The sequence below is a fragment of the Bos taurus genome, chromosome 15, assembly GCF_002263795.3.
Source record: "Bos taurus isolate L1 Dominette 01449 registration number 42190680 breed Hereford chromosome 15, ARS-UCD2.0, whole genome shotgun sequence".
Taxonomy (NCBI): domain Eukaryota; kingdom Metazoa; phylum Chordata; class Mammalia; order Artiodactyla; family Bovidae; genus Bos; species Bos taurus.
The window spans coordinates 73,609,951-73,626,674 of NC_037342.1; the positions used below are offsets into that span (position 1 = coordinate 73,609,951).

Sequence of the window (16,724 nt, forward strand, 5' to 3'; positions counted from 1 at the left end):
GAAAACAAAAACCAATGCCACGTTTCTAGGAGAATCACAGAGGTTAGTATCACTAAGAAGACCCGAAGAACACAGGACTGATGACCCAGCGGTGTGCAGGAATCAGCTCATACAGCCCCATGAGAACTGTTATTATTTATTCATAGAAATTGTTATGAGATTGTCAACCTTACTTTGAAACTTCATCTTTGGTAGCTTTAAAGTGGCCATGATGAGACTATTTAAACCATAAAATTGGCAAACACTAAAATCAGGACTTTTTTTTAATCCTTTCAGAGACAGTCTGCCAGCAAACTAGAGGTGATCCCCATCATATCCTTATTTAACCTACCTGTTTGGCTTTGACCGGATAGATCTTGGAATTGGAGAATGGTGGCAGATTATACAAGATCAGACTGTGATTTCAACTGCTGTTGCTGTTCTACACCTGGTCAGCTCACTGCACCACATCCACACAGCAGCTTCTGATGCCTACTGTGGTTGGATGGGTGATGAATGCACGGATGGATGATGGAAAGTGAATGCGTGTTACTCACAGCAGCTAAGATACACCCTAAACCTGATGATGACTGAATGACTAAACGCAATAAATATCATCATTCGGCCATAAAAAAGGAGGGAATCCTGGCATTTGGTGATATGGATAAACCTGCAGAGCATTACAGTGAAATAAGCCAGACACAGAAGGACAAATACTGGATAATCTCACTTATACGTGAAATTTGAAGTAGCCAAACTCATATATCAGAGAGTAGAAGGGCAGTTGCTCACATAGGTTTAGGGTGGAAAGAGCGAGGTGTTACTCAAGGTGTACAAAGCTTCAGCTGTGCACGATGAGTAAGTTCTAGAGATCTAATGTACAACGTGCAACATGGTAGCTACTGTTAACAATACATTATTTACTTGAGATATGGAAAGGAGAGAAAGGAAGGGAGGAAACAGCAACTCTGTAAAGTGATGGCTGTGATAATGAGCTTGATAGTGGTGACCATTTCACAATGCATCAGTTCAGTTCAGTTGCTCAGTCATGTCCGACTCTTTGCAATCCCATGAACCGCAGCACGCCAGGCCTCCCCGTCCATCACCAACTCCCAGAGTCCACCCAAACCCATGTCCATTGAGTCAGTGATGCCATCCAACCATCTCATCCTCTGTCTTCCCCTTCTCCTCCCGCCTTAAGTCTTTCCCAGCATCAGGGTCTTTTCAAATGAGTCAGTTCTTTGCATCAGGTGGCCAAAGTATTGGAATTTCAGCTTCAACATCAGTTCTTCCAATGAACACCCAGAACTGATCTCCTTTAGGATAGACTGGTTGGATCTCCTTGCAGTCCAAGGGACTCTCAAGAGTCTTCTCCAACACCATAGTTCAAAAGCATCAATTCTTCTGTGCTCAGCTTATATCAAAACATCAAGTTACAGGGACTTCCCTGGCAGTCCAGTGGTGAAGATGCCATGCTTCAACTCAGGGGGCAGAGTTCCATCCCTGGTTAGGGAGTTACCCTGCATGCCACAGGGCTCAGTCAAAAAAACATTGAATTATATGTCTTAAATATATATCATTCCTATTTGTCAATAATAGCTCAATAAAGCTGAAAAAAGAGAAAATTATGAATAAGACTAAGGAAATTGTTTCCAGTATCATATAGACAGATTAGCACACTGTCCAATGAGACTGAATTGACCTATAACCTGAATGGTTCATCATGTACTATTATTGAATGTACTGCACAATCTGTTCTCTTTGATGGACTGTAAACATGTTTGGTAAAGAATCTACCTGCCAAGGAGAAGACGCAGGTTCAATCCCTAGGTTGGGAAGATCCTCTGAAGAAGGAAATGGCAACCCACTCGAGTTTTCTTGCCTGGGAAATCCCATGGACAGAGGAGCCTCATGGGCTACAGTCCACGGGGTCACAAAAAAGTTGAACAGGACTTGGCGACTGAGCAACAACAGCAAAATACATTTGGATGATAAAGTCCTTTGCAATACTATACCAATGAAGATGCTTATGTCAGCTGTAAAATGAAAAAACAGTAACCCCTATGAATGTCCAGTCCACAAAATATAATAATCAAATGAAATCATATATGTGAAAGAACACTGTGAACTCAGTGCCTTACCTTAAAAGATAGAAGAGGCTCAACACTAGGTGGTTTTTATACCCAAGACTGAAGAGGAGAATCTTTCAGTCCAGTTCAATCTCTCAGTCGTGTCCAACTCTTTGCAACCCCATGCACTGCAGTATGCCAGGCTTCCCTGTCCATCACCAACTCCCTGGCAATTATTTATATTATTGAAGGATGAAATTCTACTGCTATTAATCAGCTTTATCAAATCTTTTAATTGTATATTAGGCTTACATCTGATTTTAGCTGAAATTAAAGATGGATGGATGGATGGCAGTTTGTATGAAGGGATAGTTAAATCAAGCAGGAGCATGCTACTGTTGTTGATTAGAATTTTAGTGTGGGGATGAAGTTATGTATCCCTGTATGGCAGAGAATGAAAAACCAAAAATTTCCCAAACTCCTTTATAGCTAGAGTTTAGATTTCAACTTAGGTTCTGCCAATAAGAAACACCTGATGAGACTTGAACTTGGACCCTTGGCCCTGTACCCAATGTTCATGATCTCTGCACGACAGCTAAGTGTTCCAAGGCTCAACAGCATGGGCTTTCAGACTCCCTAATTTCTCTTTTTTTTTTTGGCTATGGTGCAGCATGCGGGATCTTAGTTCCCTGACCAGGGATCAAACCCATGCTCCCTGCAGTGAAAGCAGGAGTCTTAACCACTACACCACCAGGGAAGTCCCTCCCCAGCTTCTTGCCTGTGATAGAAGGGGTAGGTCCCCTGGGAGATGAGTGATCAGAAGCCCTGGGTTCGTTCCTGGAATCTCAGTTTAGAGTTTCCAGTGATTTTTGTAAGCAGCCAATTGACTGCATTAAGTCCTTTTCCTCTTAAAATAGCTACAAAGGGTTGTTAACTGCAACTGAACTCTGACTAATACAGCCTTTTCAAGTTTTTCTTCCCCTCATCATTTCTACTATCTAGCCACCTTCCATCACACTCCCCAGAGATGAATCATCTCTCACATTTTAGGGGAAAAAATAGACAACATCATTGAGGAATTTCTCTAATTCCTGCTGATCCATCTAAGGTTTCTGGACCCACTACTACCTCCACTGCATCGTTCCTACACGGACAACCCAACCATCTTTGCTCTGGATCCCACCCTATTCATCTCTGGAAGTCTTCTCTTTCCTCGCTGCACATTTGACCTCTTCCTCCTGCTGTTCTGCTCATTCACTATCGAAACACCGTCAAATCTTTCTCGTAGAGAAAAAAAAAACCCAACTCCAAATTGTTTGTCCCCCTCTAGCTACAGTCTCTTTTTCTTCTTCCCTCCACTACCAAGCTTTCTAAGAGAATCACCCACACTTCCTCCCCTTTCAGTTCATTCCTCCGTCTACGCAACTTAACTTTTGCTGCATTCACTCCACTAAAATTGACCCACAGAAGGAGCCAGTGACCACCAAAGAGCCAATCCAAAGATTCCCTTTACTCCTTTTTCATTCTCAGTCTCCGAGGGGCATCTGATGGTGTTAACTCCCTCCTCCTGATGTTCACCAGACTTTCTCCAGGATCACCTAGCTGACCTTTCTCCATCTCATTTGGAGGCTTCTCATCTCACTTCTCTCATTGCCGGGAGAAATATCAATAACCTCAGATATGCAGATGACACCACCCTTATGGCAGAAAGTGAAGAACAAAACAGCCTCTTGATGAAAGTGAAAGAGGAGAGTGAAAAAGTTGGCTTAAAGCTCAACATTCAGAAAACGAAGATCATGGCATCCAGTCCCATCACTTCATGGCAAATAGATGGGGAAACAGTGGAAACAGTGTCAGACTTTATTTTTCTGGGCTCCAAAATCACTGCAGATGGTGACTACAGCCATGAAATTAAAAGACGCTTACTCCTTGGAAGGAAAGTTATGACCAACCTAGACAGCATATTAAAAAGCAGAGACATTACTTTGTCAGCAAAGGTCCATCTAGTCAAGGCTATGGTTTTTCCAGTAGTCATGTATGGATGTGAAAGTTGGACTATAAAGAAAGCTGAGTGCCAAAGAATTGATGCTTTTGAACTGCGGAGTTGGAGAAGACTCTTGAGAGTCCCTTGGACTGCAAGGAGATCCAACCAGTCTATCCTAAAGGAGATCAGTCCTGGGTGTTCATTAATAGGACTGATGTTGAAGCTGAAACTCCAATACTTGGCCACCTGATGCAAAGAGCTGACTCATTTGAAAAGACCCTGATGCTGGGCAAGATTGAGGGCAGGAGGAGAAGGGGATGACAGAGGATGAGATGGTTGGATGGCATCACCCACTCAATAGACATGGGTTTGGGTAAACTCTGGGAGCTGGTGATGGACAGGGAGGCCCAGCGTGCTGCGGTTCATGGGATCACAAAGAATCGGACACGACTGAGTGACTGAACTGAACATCTCACACGTGGAATGACCTTCTCCTCAAGGTTTAGTCCCTGAGCCCTACATTTTTTTTTCACTCTAAAGTTTCACTCTAGGGACTCCCCTGGTGGTCCAGTGCTCATGACTCCATGCTTTCACTGCAGCAGGGGGAGGGGTGGGGGGGTGCAAGTTCTATCCCTGGTTGGGGAACTAAGATCGCACATGCCAAGATATGCGAGCCAAAAAAATAGGTTCATCCTAGGTATCTTTGGGCTTCCCTGGTGGCTCAGATGGTAAAGAATCTTCCTGCAATGCGGGAGACCCAGGTTTGATCCCTGGGTCAGGAAGATCTGGAGAAGGGAATGGCAACCCACTCCAGTATTCTTGCCTGGAGAATCCCATGGACAGGGGAACCACAAAGAGTTGGACACGACTGAGCGACTCACACTTTAGGTACCTTCATCTAAGTCTATGACTTCAACAACTGAGAGCTCCCAGATACATATCTCAAACCTGGACCTCTTCCCTCACTTCCAGACTGTATTTACAGTAACTTTCTACTCTATATTTCCACCTGACTGCCCCCACAAGCATCTCAACACGTCCAAAGGAGATCTAAGGTTCCCCCAACATCCACTCTGCCTGCTGAAGTCCCTGTCTTGTAAATGCCCCTTTGTCTGCTCGGACACTCACACCAGATATCTAGCCCCAGATAAGCCCCACTCACTTATCTACATGACTAAGTTGTCACTAACAGACATCAACTCTCCCCCCAGGACTCTGCATAATGGTTTCTCCCCTCTGCATCCCTACTACTTTGGTCCAGCCCTCTGTTCTCTTTCTCTCTCATTCCTGGCTCCCCTCACAACCCCCTCAATCCATCCTTCCCACAAAAGCCAAATCTAATCATATCACTCTGTCCTTCAGTCTCCCAGATGATGTCCCACGCACACCCTGAAAACTGTCAAGTATACGTGTAAGTTCACTTTCCTTATCCTGGACCCAAGGCCCTTCATGATCTGGCATCTCTAATCTCATCTTCCTCCACTGACACTAAAGCCATACTCTTACACAAACCTGCTGCCCTCACTCACTCTATGGATTTCCCTCCACATGGAGCTCCCTTCCACTTCTTCTCCCCCTGGGCCACTCCTTTGTTATCCTTGGAGACTCAGGTCATGTCACCTCCTCCATGAAGCCTTCCCTGACCTCCTTGAGTAGCACTGACCATCCTGCTCTTTTTTCTTTTTCATTAATTCTTTGGCTGCACTGGCTCTTGCTGCATGCAGGCTTTCTCTACTTGCCGTGAGCAGAACTGTTCCTGGTGGTGGTGGGCTTCTCACTGTGGTGCCTTCTCTTGTTGCAGAGCACAGGCTCTAAGCATGTGGGCTTCAGCAGCTGTGGCGCACAGGCCCAGTTGCCCTCAGCATGTAGGATCTTCCCAGACCAGGGGTTGAACCCGTGTCCCCCACATTGGCAGGCAGATTCTTATCCACTGGACCACCAGGAAGTCCCCACCCTGCTCTTTGTGCTACCACCATGCTCTGTATTTGGAGAAGGAAATGGCAATACATTCCAGTATTCTTGCCTGGAAAATCCCATGGATGGAGGACCCTGGTAGGCTACAGTCCATGGGGTCGCAAAGAGTCGGACACGACTGAGCTACTTCACTTTCTTTATTTCTGTCTTTCTTTCACACTCTTTATTATTCTCTGCTTCCCTGTAATGTTACATTAAACTATATCATACAACAAGTGTGTTCTAGAGGTAAATATCAATATACTTGTCATAGCACTTATTAACCTGTGAAAGTGAAAGTCACGCGATCATGCCAATTCTTTGCAACCTCATGGACTGTAGCCCACCAGGCTCCTCTGTCCATGGGATTTCCCAGGCAAGAATACTGTAATGGGTTGCCATTTCCTTCTCCAGGGGATCTTCTGACCTAGCGATCGAATCCAGGTCTCCTGCATAGCAGGCAGATTTTTCACCATCTGAGCCACCAGGGAAGCCCTGTGGTACATATTTTTACATATTTGAATTGTAACACAGACCAAGTGTACCTTTGGGGCCAAGACCCCTGTTAGCAGTGTACCTGGTACAGAGTAAGCATCTGGTGCCTGTTCAATAGATGAACTAGTAAGTTCTGCTTGAATTTCATTTGGTAGTTGTGATGGGTCCATTGTGTTTCCATAAACAGATATGTTGGAGTCCTAACCCCTAGTACTTGAGAATGTGACCTTATTTGGATGTTGAGTCTTTACAGACGTTATCAAGGAAAAGTGAGGTCATGGGGGTGGATCCTAATCGAGTAGGACTAATGTCCTTATAAAAAGGGGAAATGTGGACACGCAGACAGACAAGAATCGAGAAAAGACAACATGAAGACAGACAGGCAGATGATGGCTGTCTACATGCCGAGGAGAGAGGCCGAGGAAAGCTCCAGCCTCACAATCTCAGAGGGAACCAACTTTGCTGACACTCTGAGTTCAGACTTCTGGCCTCAAGAACTGTGAGATGATACACTTCTGTTGTTTAAGCTACCCAGTCTGTGGCACTTTGCTATGACAGCCCAAAGCAAGTACATACAGTAGGATTTCCTGTGCCTGTTAATCCACTTTCTTTCTCTGACTCTCTAGCCATAAGCTAGTAACGCTTGTCTTCTACGTGGAGTCTGAGAGATTTGTTTTTCTGCCATCTCTCCTATCTCTGTTACCCTGTCTCTCTCTCTCACACACTCACAAGCACACCTCAGATGATCACATGTCCTTCTCTCCACAGAACTTCCCATTTTCCTCCAGACACTTCCATTTTACCAGCAAGTTCTTCCTTGCTGGTCAAGATTAGATCGCAGGTCACAGCTCCCCTTATTGCTTTCTTGTCTTTCTGAGAGTATCAGGTCAAGAATCTAATTCACCGCAATGTTCACGACAGAACAGGGCACCCGATGGTTGTGCCCATGAACCCAGTTCACTGCCTCCAACTCAGGCCTTCCTGGGCAAGAAAAGCATCACTACACCGTTAGCCAGACCAGCAGTCAGGAGCTCCCATAGCAACATCACTTGTTTCTCCTTGCATCCCCACCCGAGTCCCCCATGGTACCATCACCAGCTTTTATGACATCAAATCATGCCATTATCCCACTCAAAACTCTGTAATGTCTCCCCACTGCGTGTAAAGCTAAATCTCAACTTGCTCCAGAGGCCCCTCCCACATTCACTGAACACCTGTCAGACCCATCCAGCCTCAGATCTTTGAGCATGCCCTTCCCTCTGCTTACCATGCTCCTCACCCCCTCCCTTGCCCTTTGCTTGGCTAAGCTTAGTGTCATTTCCTCCAAGAAATTTTCTTTGAAGCTCCACCCAGTATCACCCTCCTATTAGCTGCTCTCAGAGAAAGGTATAGTTATCTTGCTCTAAGGATTTATCACAGTTCCTACCTATATATATTTATATCTGTGGCTACGTGATTAATCTCCTTCTTTCCCACTAGACTGAAAACACCATGAGAGCTGGATGTTTATTTTCTCCTAACTCCCCAGCCCCCACCATAGGGCATGCCATACAGTAGATACTCAATAAATATTCACTTAAATAATTAAGCGAACCAAGTCTTCTCCTTAGCCCATTGCCATGGAGACTAAGTTATGTGGGTGAACAGAATCCCTACTGACATAGAATTCACATAAGCCTCATCCAACCAAGTGTTGGTGATGACACTGAGCTTACACTACTAACCTCATGTTACAGTTTCCACTGGTGTTATTATCAGATTATTGTATTAGGTGGGGTCCCAGCAGGAAGTGGCTGGCAATATCAGATGGGGTAAATGGGAGTTTAATAAAGGGGTTGGTTAAATCCCGTGGGTGCAGTAAGAGGAAAGCAGCAATGAATGGAGTTGGCAACAGTGGGGATTTGTTACCATTCCAAACTCTGGAGGCCCAAGGGGAAAGGCAGGTACTTGAATCTGGAGAGAGTTGCTGTTGCATGTTGCCACCTGACAGGAGCTGAGGTCTTTAGAGGAGGGATACAGCCAACACGCAGAGACCCTGCTGGGAGGGAGCCGGAAAATAAACAGCCCAACTTCACTTTCCTCCCATCTCCCAGTCTCCCGCTAAATAAGTAAGTAAGTGAAGTTGCTCAGTCGTGTTCGACTCTTTGTGACTCCATGGACTGTCGCCTACCAGCTCCTCCATCCATGGAGTTTCCCAGGTAAGAGTACTGGAGTGGGTTGCCATTTCCTTCTCCAGGGGATCTCCCTGACCCAGGGATCAAACCCAGGTCTCCTGCACTTCAGGCAGAAGCTTTACATCTGAGCTACCAGGGTGGTTAGGTCTCCCGCTGGTTGATTTTTATTGAGAAGCCAGAGGGCCTGAGAACCCACTGACGCATCCATTAAGATAGGCTTTCAGGTCTCAGGCAGGGTGTTGAAGAGAGGAGAGGAGAAAGTCAAAATCTCCAGCCCAAATCAGAGACCACACAAACGTTGTTACTTAACTGAGAACATCTTTGTTTCTATTTTTCCACTGATTCCACTCTCATTTCCCACAATATCCAGTTTTTACTGCAGATGGATACTTTCCCCTCCCTCTTTCTCACAAAAATTCAGTTTAAGTGGCTTGGATTGGGTGGGAGATTTTTCCCGCCAACCACCATTGTCATGACCCTGTGTAGAGGGACTCTTGTCCTTGGTAGAAAGTCCACTTTTATAATGTTAAGTCTCCGTTCTGAAAACCCCGTTCTGATCTTTAACACTGGGTGACCATTTCCCACAGCTTGTTTTCTCTGTCAAGTGAACATAAGAAAGGGTGAGAGACAAATGTTATCCAGTCTTGCCCGTTGAGGTCCCACTTCACCTGCAATTCCTGCAGCTTCCCAGGGCTACCAAGTGACCAAGTTCCATTGAGAAGCAGCTATTCCCATTCCCCGGGCGTCTCCCTAGGGCCCAGAGTATGCAAGCCCACTCGATGCTTCCAGCTCAGGGATGTGGGCCAACACCATTCTTGCACTGGGGAGCAGGGCCCCCAGATATGTTCAGGCATCCTTTTCATTCCTGGGATCCCGGGACTCAATGGTGTGTCTCCACATCTCTGTCCCAGTATCTGGCTTCATGGTGCCACGCCCAGGCCACCTTACCCTCCTCTCTCCAGAGCTCTGTGCTCACTACCTTGTGCCTCAGACCAACAACTCTGTCGTGAAGCCTGCAGGCTATGAAAAATTCTGACTCCTATGGGTATCCGCTGAATATGACCTCCCTGAGTTTTAATATTTCCTTTTAGAAGTATCTTATAGACATCTAAGGGCTTCCCTGGTGGCTCAGATGGCAAAGAATCTGCCTGCGGTGCAGGAGACCCAGGTTTGATCCCTGGGTCGGGAAGATCCCCTGGAGAAGGAAATGGCGACCCACTCCAGTATTCTTGCCTGGAGAATTCCATGGACAGAGGAACCTGGCGGGCTACAGTCCACGGGGTCACAAAGATTCTGACACAACTGAGAGATGAACACAGACAGCTCTTAGCTGTCTTAAGTAATGCTCCCCACTCCCTTCCTTGTTTCTCGAACCCGATCGCCTCTTTCTTCTCCCCTCACTTTCAGAGAGATTGTGTCCTTCTCCATGCCCTTCCCCACAGGGTCAGCAGAGGGAAAGTCTACTGCAGAGTCTGTGGCGTCTCCTCACCTCCCAGCCCACACAGGCTCAGGCTGAGGACAACGTGTCCAGGAGGACCTCCCGTGGGGCGGTGGTCCCTGTCAGTAACAGCTGGTCTCACAGCTGACTGGTGGAGAATCGGCTCCAAAGCAGGAAGTCCCTTTGTCCAGGCTGAGGTCTGGGGGGCTTCAAGGGAACGTAGAGATGGGAGGGGGCCACATAATTGTGGTTGCCCTGCTTCTGATCTAAAACCAGGGACTCCCAATGACCCCAGCCTCCAGCCTGCTGTCTTCCTATCCATTTCACTGGGATGAATTCTTTTTTCTCCCCTTCCAAATATTTTCAGCATTAAAAAAAATATATAAAGCCAAATCCTGAAATCCTAACACAATAAAAAGCCAAGACAGGAGGAAAAATAACAAGGGATAAAAGCTCTCAGTCCCAGCCGCAGACAAGAACCCACTCTGACGTCCTTGGGCGCCCGGAGCGGTTAACCCTCTGCTGCCCGTGGGGAAGCCACTGGCTCCGTGCCTCCCTGCCTCCCTGCCTCCCCTCGGCCCCGCCCACTTCCAGCGGAGATCGGGGGTTGTTTGCCTTCCCTCCAGCTGTAGATAGACAGAGTTAGTTCTCCGTCTTTTGCCAAATCCTACAGGAGCTCCTCTCCACCCTCCCCTGCTACTCGCACCCCCACCACCAAAGCTTTTGTCTCAGCGCCTCCTTCCTACACCAGACAGTCAAAGAAATTTCCCCGGTGAAACTGAACCATCTGCCTGACTGCTTTGAGGACACTCACTGCTTGTGAGTGCTTCTCACCATCACTTGCCTTCTTCCTCACACACCCTCTCCCCATGAGCAAGAGACAGGTACGCGCCTTCTGCAGCCCATCTTTGAGTCATTAGTGACAGCTTCTGTCGTCCTGTGGGCAGAAAGCAAGTGGACAAAGGACCCCAGAGGATTTAAGCCACACCCCTTGACCGCCTCTGACAGCCCCCCAACCCTACCCCAGCCCACCCCACCCCACGCCAGGCTCCTCCAAGGAGAACAGAGCAGGGAATCCTTTCAGAGCCACTCTTTTCTTAAGCAAATGCCAAGTCGACAGTACAGCTTACCTTTGGGAGAAGCGTTTTCACCACCCCATTAAAATTGCATTTGTCTCAATTTTTAAACAAAAAGGGATTTGGGTTGAGGTTCCCCAAACCCCAGGACAGCTTGGTGAAATAAGAGGGCCTGCCACCATGCAGGAGGCTAGAGAGATTCTCTGACAAAGTATGACTAGAAGGCATTCAGATCCGCCCTCCCCCTGCCCCATGCCAGAGGATCCCCCAGTGGGTCTCACATGCCAGGCTGGAACCAGTTGCTCAGGCATTACAGTGAACTGGGGTGAAGCTCCAATGAAGCTCACACCCGGACTGGACAGAACACTTGGGAAAGCAACCTCTCAGGCCCGAGGCTGCAGTTGTTAGGACTTAGGGCATGGATCAGCACCAGCTGGTTTGTTCAAGTCCCTTGTTGGGAGTGGGGTAGGGGTGTCTAAGAGATGGAGAGGGAGACTTAAGAGAGGAAGAAGTATTACAGACATTGGGAGCTTTTTTGAGAGCTTCTGTCAAAGTGCCAGCACAGAGGCTTCCCTGGTGGCTTGGTGGTAAAGAATCCACCTGCCAGTGCAGGAGACACGGGTTTCATCCCTGGACCAGGAAGATCCTACATGCTTCAGAGCAACTAAACCCATGCACCGCAACTATTATGCCTGTGCTCAAGAACCCGGGAGCAGCAGTTACCGAGCCCACGTGTCACAACTACCGAAACCCCTGCTCCCTAGAGTCTGTGCTCTGCAACAAGAGAAGCCACTTCAGTGAGAAGCCTGCACACCGAATCTTGAGAGTAGCCCCTCCTCGCAGCAACTAGAGAAAAGCCCATGAGGAACGAAGACCCAGCACAGCCAAAAATAAATAAATTATCAGGAAAAAAAATGTCAGCACAAAAAACATTCATTCACTCTTTTCAAACCATGTGGACTGCATCCTGGCCACTTGTCCTGAGGATGCAAATCTGTGATAACTCAGACACAACCCTTGTCTGCAGGAATGCTGTCTGGTGTCAATGACTCCACACCAAGGATCTAGTCTCCGGTTTCCAACATTAATTTCCTGCTCAGTTTCTACATCTGTAAAATGGATGTACCAAGTTCTTTATTACATTATGGAGCAGTGAGAAGAAGAGCTGAAAGTTTATTGTTCAATTTGAATTAAAATATAATGGGACCAGAAAGACCCAAAAGAACTGAAAGCAGAAACTCCAACAGATATTGTACCCCAAAGCTCACAGCAGCATTATTTACAATAACCAAGATGTGGAAGTAACCTAAGTGTCCATGAACAGATGAGTGGATCAACAAAATGCATATGCATACAGTGGAATATTCTCTAGGCCACAGAAAGGAAGGAAATTCTGATACACGGTTTAACATGGATGAACCTTGAAAACATCATGCTAAATCAAATAAATCAGACACACAAGAAACAAATTTTGCATGATTCCTCATAAGACATCTATCTCTAGAATAGCAAATTCTTAGAAGCAGAATGGAGTGACTAGGGTATATGAGGGAGGAGGAAATGGGGAATTATTTTTTAATGGGTACAAGTATGTTTGTGGTGAAAAAGTTCTGGAAATGGACAGTGGTGATGGTTGTACAACATTCAGTTCAGTTTAGTTGCTCAGTCGTGTCCGACTCTTTGCGACCCCACGAATAGCAGCACGCCAGGCCTCCCTGTCCATCACCATCTCCTGGAGTTCACCCAAACTCATGTCCATCGAGTCGGTGATGCCATCCAGCCATCTCATCCTCTGTCGTCCCCTTCTCCTCCTGCCCCCAATCCCTCCCAGCATCAGGGTCTTTTCCAATGAGTCAACTCTTCGCATGAGGTGGCCAAAGTACTGGAGTTTCAGCTTTAGCATCAGTCCTTCCAAAGAACACCCGGGACTGAGCTCCTTTAGAATGGACTGGTTGGATCTCCTTGCAGTCCAAGGGACTCTCAAGAGTCTTCTCCAACACCACAGTTCAAAAGCATCAATTCTTCGGCGCTCAGCTTTCTTCACAGTCCAACTCTCACATCCATACATGACCGTTGGAAAAACCATAGCCTTGACTAGACGGACCTTTGTTGGCAAAGTAACGTCTCTGCTTTTCAATATACTATCTAGTTGGTCATAACTTTCCTTCCAAGGAGTAAGAGTCTTTTAATTTCACGGCTGCAGTCACCATCTGCAGTGATTTTGGAGCCACAAAAAATAAAGTCTGACACTGTTTCCACCGTTTCCCCATCTATTTGCCATGAAGTAATGGGACCAGATGCCATCAATGTTCTTAATGCTGATAAATTGTTAAAATATTAAACATAGTTAAAATAATCAATTTATGTATCTTTTACTACAAAATGTCAAATATGTACTTGTGATTATTGTGATTTATAGTAAGAAATAAATATTTGGTCTTCTAACACATAGCTCCTAAAACATTTGGAATTCCCTAAAAGAGAAGGCACTGGCACCCCACTCCAGTACTCTTGCCTGGAAAATCCCATGGACAGAGGAGTCTAGTAGGCTGCAGTCCATGGGGTCGCTAAGAGTCCGTATCACTTTCCCTTTTCCCTTTCATGCAATGGAGAAGGAAATGGCAACCCACTCCAGTGTTCTTGCCTGGAGCATCCCAGGGACGGAGGAGCCTGGTGGGCTGCCGTGTGTGGGGTCGCACAGAGTCGGACACGACTGAAGCAACTTAGCAGTAGCAGCAAAAGAGAATTAAAGGGGAAAGGACCATCTTTTGTTATTCATCACTAATCCCTATAAACCACACCTGAGTTTGTTAATGAGGTGGCTACTGGAAAACCCCTTAGGATGGCAGCTGGTTGCCAGGGGAACCAACGTTTTAGAGGGCTGGAACTTTCAGCCCCTGACCTGACCTCCAAGGAAAGGAGAAGGGCTGGAGGTTGAGTTAATCATCAATGGCCAATGATTTGATCAACCATGCCTAAGTAATGAAGGCTCCATACATAAGCGATAGTTTGGGGTCCTGGGTGCCTCCAGGTGGCAGAATATGTAGAAGTGCTGGGAGGGTGGTGGGCCAGGGGAACGGTGCGGCTATACCCCATAGGCCTTCAGGGCCTGCACTTGCCCAACCTCAAGTCCAAACAAAAAGCCTGGAGTCAGTGACAGAGACATCAATGATTTAATGGATGAGAGATCTTACGCATCTGAAGCAAGGTCCTGGAGCAACACCTCACTGTGCAGAGAGGCAGTTTTCACTCCTGGCCGGGAAGGAGGGTACGTAGGTTACCAGTTACAGGGGCAATAACATCACGTTGGCACATTCACTTGCCTCACCTTCAGAAAAACACGAATCAGCATTCAAACAACTAGGACCCTTTGATAAAGGTCAAAACCAGAAAAAGAGAACAGGACTTGCATTCGTGGACAAGGCACTCGCACACACCCAAGATAAAAGCCAACCTGATAACAAGACTCACTGTGATACCACACCAGGGACTTCGCTCTCTTGGTGGCCCCCATCCCTCAAGGACAGCCACCACAGGGCCCCACATACGAGGGGATGGCTACCCCGGGACCTTTCGGCCCCTGCAGCTTTCCATTCCCCATCCTTGTTTCCCAGCATCTCGGCGCTCTCGGGGGTTTCCTCGGTCTCCTGGCTGCTCCGCCAGTTGTTGGGCTGCACCCCACAGGTCTACAAGGCCTGGACTGCCCAGCTTCAAGACCAAAGAGCCCAGAGTCAGCAACAGAGATGTCAATGGGGGATCCTACCTGTCTGAAGAGATGTCCTGGAACAACACCCCACCGTGCGTGGAAAACATCGCTGGACAGGCCAGGTGAGCAGCCTTCACTCCCCAGAGGGAGGGGGAGGAAACCAGTTATAGGGCAAAGTGATGTCAGGTGGGCTCAATCTATGATGTCAGGTTAGAACAATCACTAGCTGGGGTGGGGGTGGGGCAAATATGTAGGAAGGTCAGTCATGTAAATAGGGTATAGGCGAAGCAGGCACTGGTTGGCAAGGGATGTACAGAGGGCAAGAGAACAGCCATCTTGGATGGCATGATCATACGGAAAGGCTTGGAAGCTCCACATCACCCCCCAACACACACACACACTTTGCCCTTTGCATCTCTTTGATCTGGCTGTTCCAAGCTATATCCTTTTATAATAAACCAATTATCTAGTAAGTAAGGGCTTCCCTGGTAGCTCACACAGTAAAGAATCTGCCTGTAATGCAGGAGACCAGGGAAGATCCCCTGGAGAAGGAAATGACAACCCACTCCACTATTCTTGCCTGGAGAATCCCACGGACAGAGGAGCCCGGCAGGCTACAGTTCATGGGGTCGCAGAGTCGGATACGACTGAGAGACTAACACACACACTCGTAAGGAAGCTGTTTTCCTGAACTCTGTGAGATGTTCTAACAAATGATCAGACACAAGGAAGGGTCATGGGAGCCTCTGATTTATAGCCAGAAGGTGAGAAGCACAGGTGACGACCTGGACTTGGTGACTGGCACCGAAGCGGGGAGCGGTCTTGCAGGACTGAGCCCTTAACCTGTGGGGCCTATGTTAACTACAGGCGGTTACTGTTTGTTATTGTTTGAATTGTAGGGCACCCAGCTGATGTCTGAAGAGTTGAAGAACTGCTTGGTGGGGAAAAACCCACACACTTCTGGTGTAAGAAGTATTCAGTGAACACTGAATAAAGAAAACAAGTGTTCTCCTTTCCATATTTAAAATAGGACCCATTGAAGGCCAGTTTAGCATGCTAGTATGAATCATAGGGCTGAGCAAGGAGTAGGTGTGCAGGGCACGCTTAATGGATGGTGCTGTGCCAGGGGGTCAGATTTGCATCCAGAACAAAGGCTTTCAGAATTCAGAGGGAGTTCACCTTGGATCAGGTCAGCTTAAAGGTGATCTCCTCCGATCTAGCCCACCCACGCACTGGGCAGACCTCCTCCAACACGTGTTGTAAATTCAAAAACACACAGGAGTCAGGTGCATCCCGTAAATGAGAGAGGAGGCCCTAGAAGAGGGCGTAAGGCATACCTACATATCTTAAGGGAGTAGCCACAGCTCTACTCCATTACTGATATCCAAGACTGTCGACTAAATGTTGCCAGATCTTCCAACTCTGCAAAAATCAAGCAAGCAAATAAGCTGAAAATCTAGATTTTTAAACAAAAAAATCTCCCAATCCATTGTGGACTCAGTGAAATTTAAAAAAAACCCAAAACATCATAGCCCAAACAATACACCTTGGTAGTTAAGATCCATCCAGCCCAACGTACTACCCATTTGAAAAGTCTGTTCTTTCAATTCTAGGAGAATTTCACGTACCATCTACCTGGATGGCTAGTCAGGATTTTCCTGAATACCTCTGATGACAGGGGAGCTCATTACTTAATTTAGTGGCCATCTCTAATTGTTAGGAAAATCTTTTTTTTTTTTTGGCCCTGAAGCATGTGGGATCTTATCTCCCCGACCAGGGATTAAACCTGCAACCCCTGCATCGGAAGGTGGAGTCTTAACCACTGGACTGCCAGGGCAGTCCCAGGAAGA

General features: G+C 47.0%; 2 long non-coding RNA genes across 2 annotated transcripts; one reads left to right on the forward strand and one right to left on the reverse strand.

Moving 5' to 3' along the window:
- Positions 1-10,936: 10,936 nt before the first annotated feature.
- LOC132342361 (uncharacterized) lies at positions 10,937-15,011 on the reverse strand. The gene is made up of 2 exons (XR_009490703.1): positions 14,932-15,011; positions 10,937-11,029 (listed from the first exon to the last, which is right to left on the reverse strand). It is a non-coding gene; the product is annotated as an uncharacterized lncRNA (long non-coding RNA).
- On the forward strand, positions 13,809-16,099 carry LOC132342362 (uncharacterized). The gene is made up of 3 exons (XR_009490704.1): positions 13,809-14,147; positions 14,783-15,638; positions 15,774-16,099. It is a non-coding gene; the product is annotated as an uncharacterized lncRNA (long non-coding RNA).
- Positions 16,100-16,724: the final 625 nt, after the last annotated feature.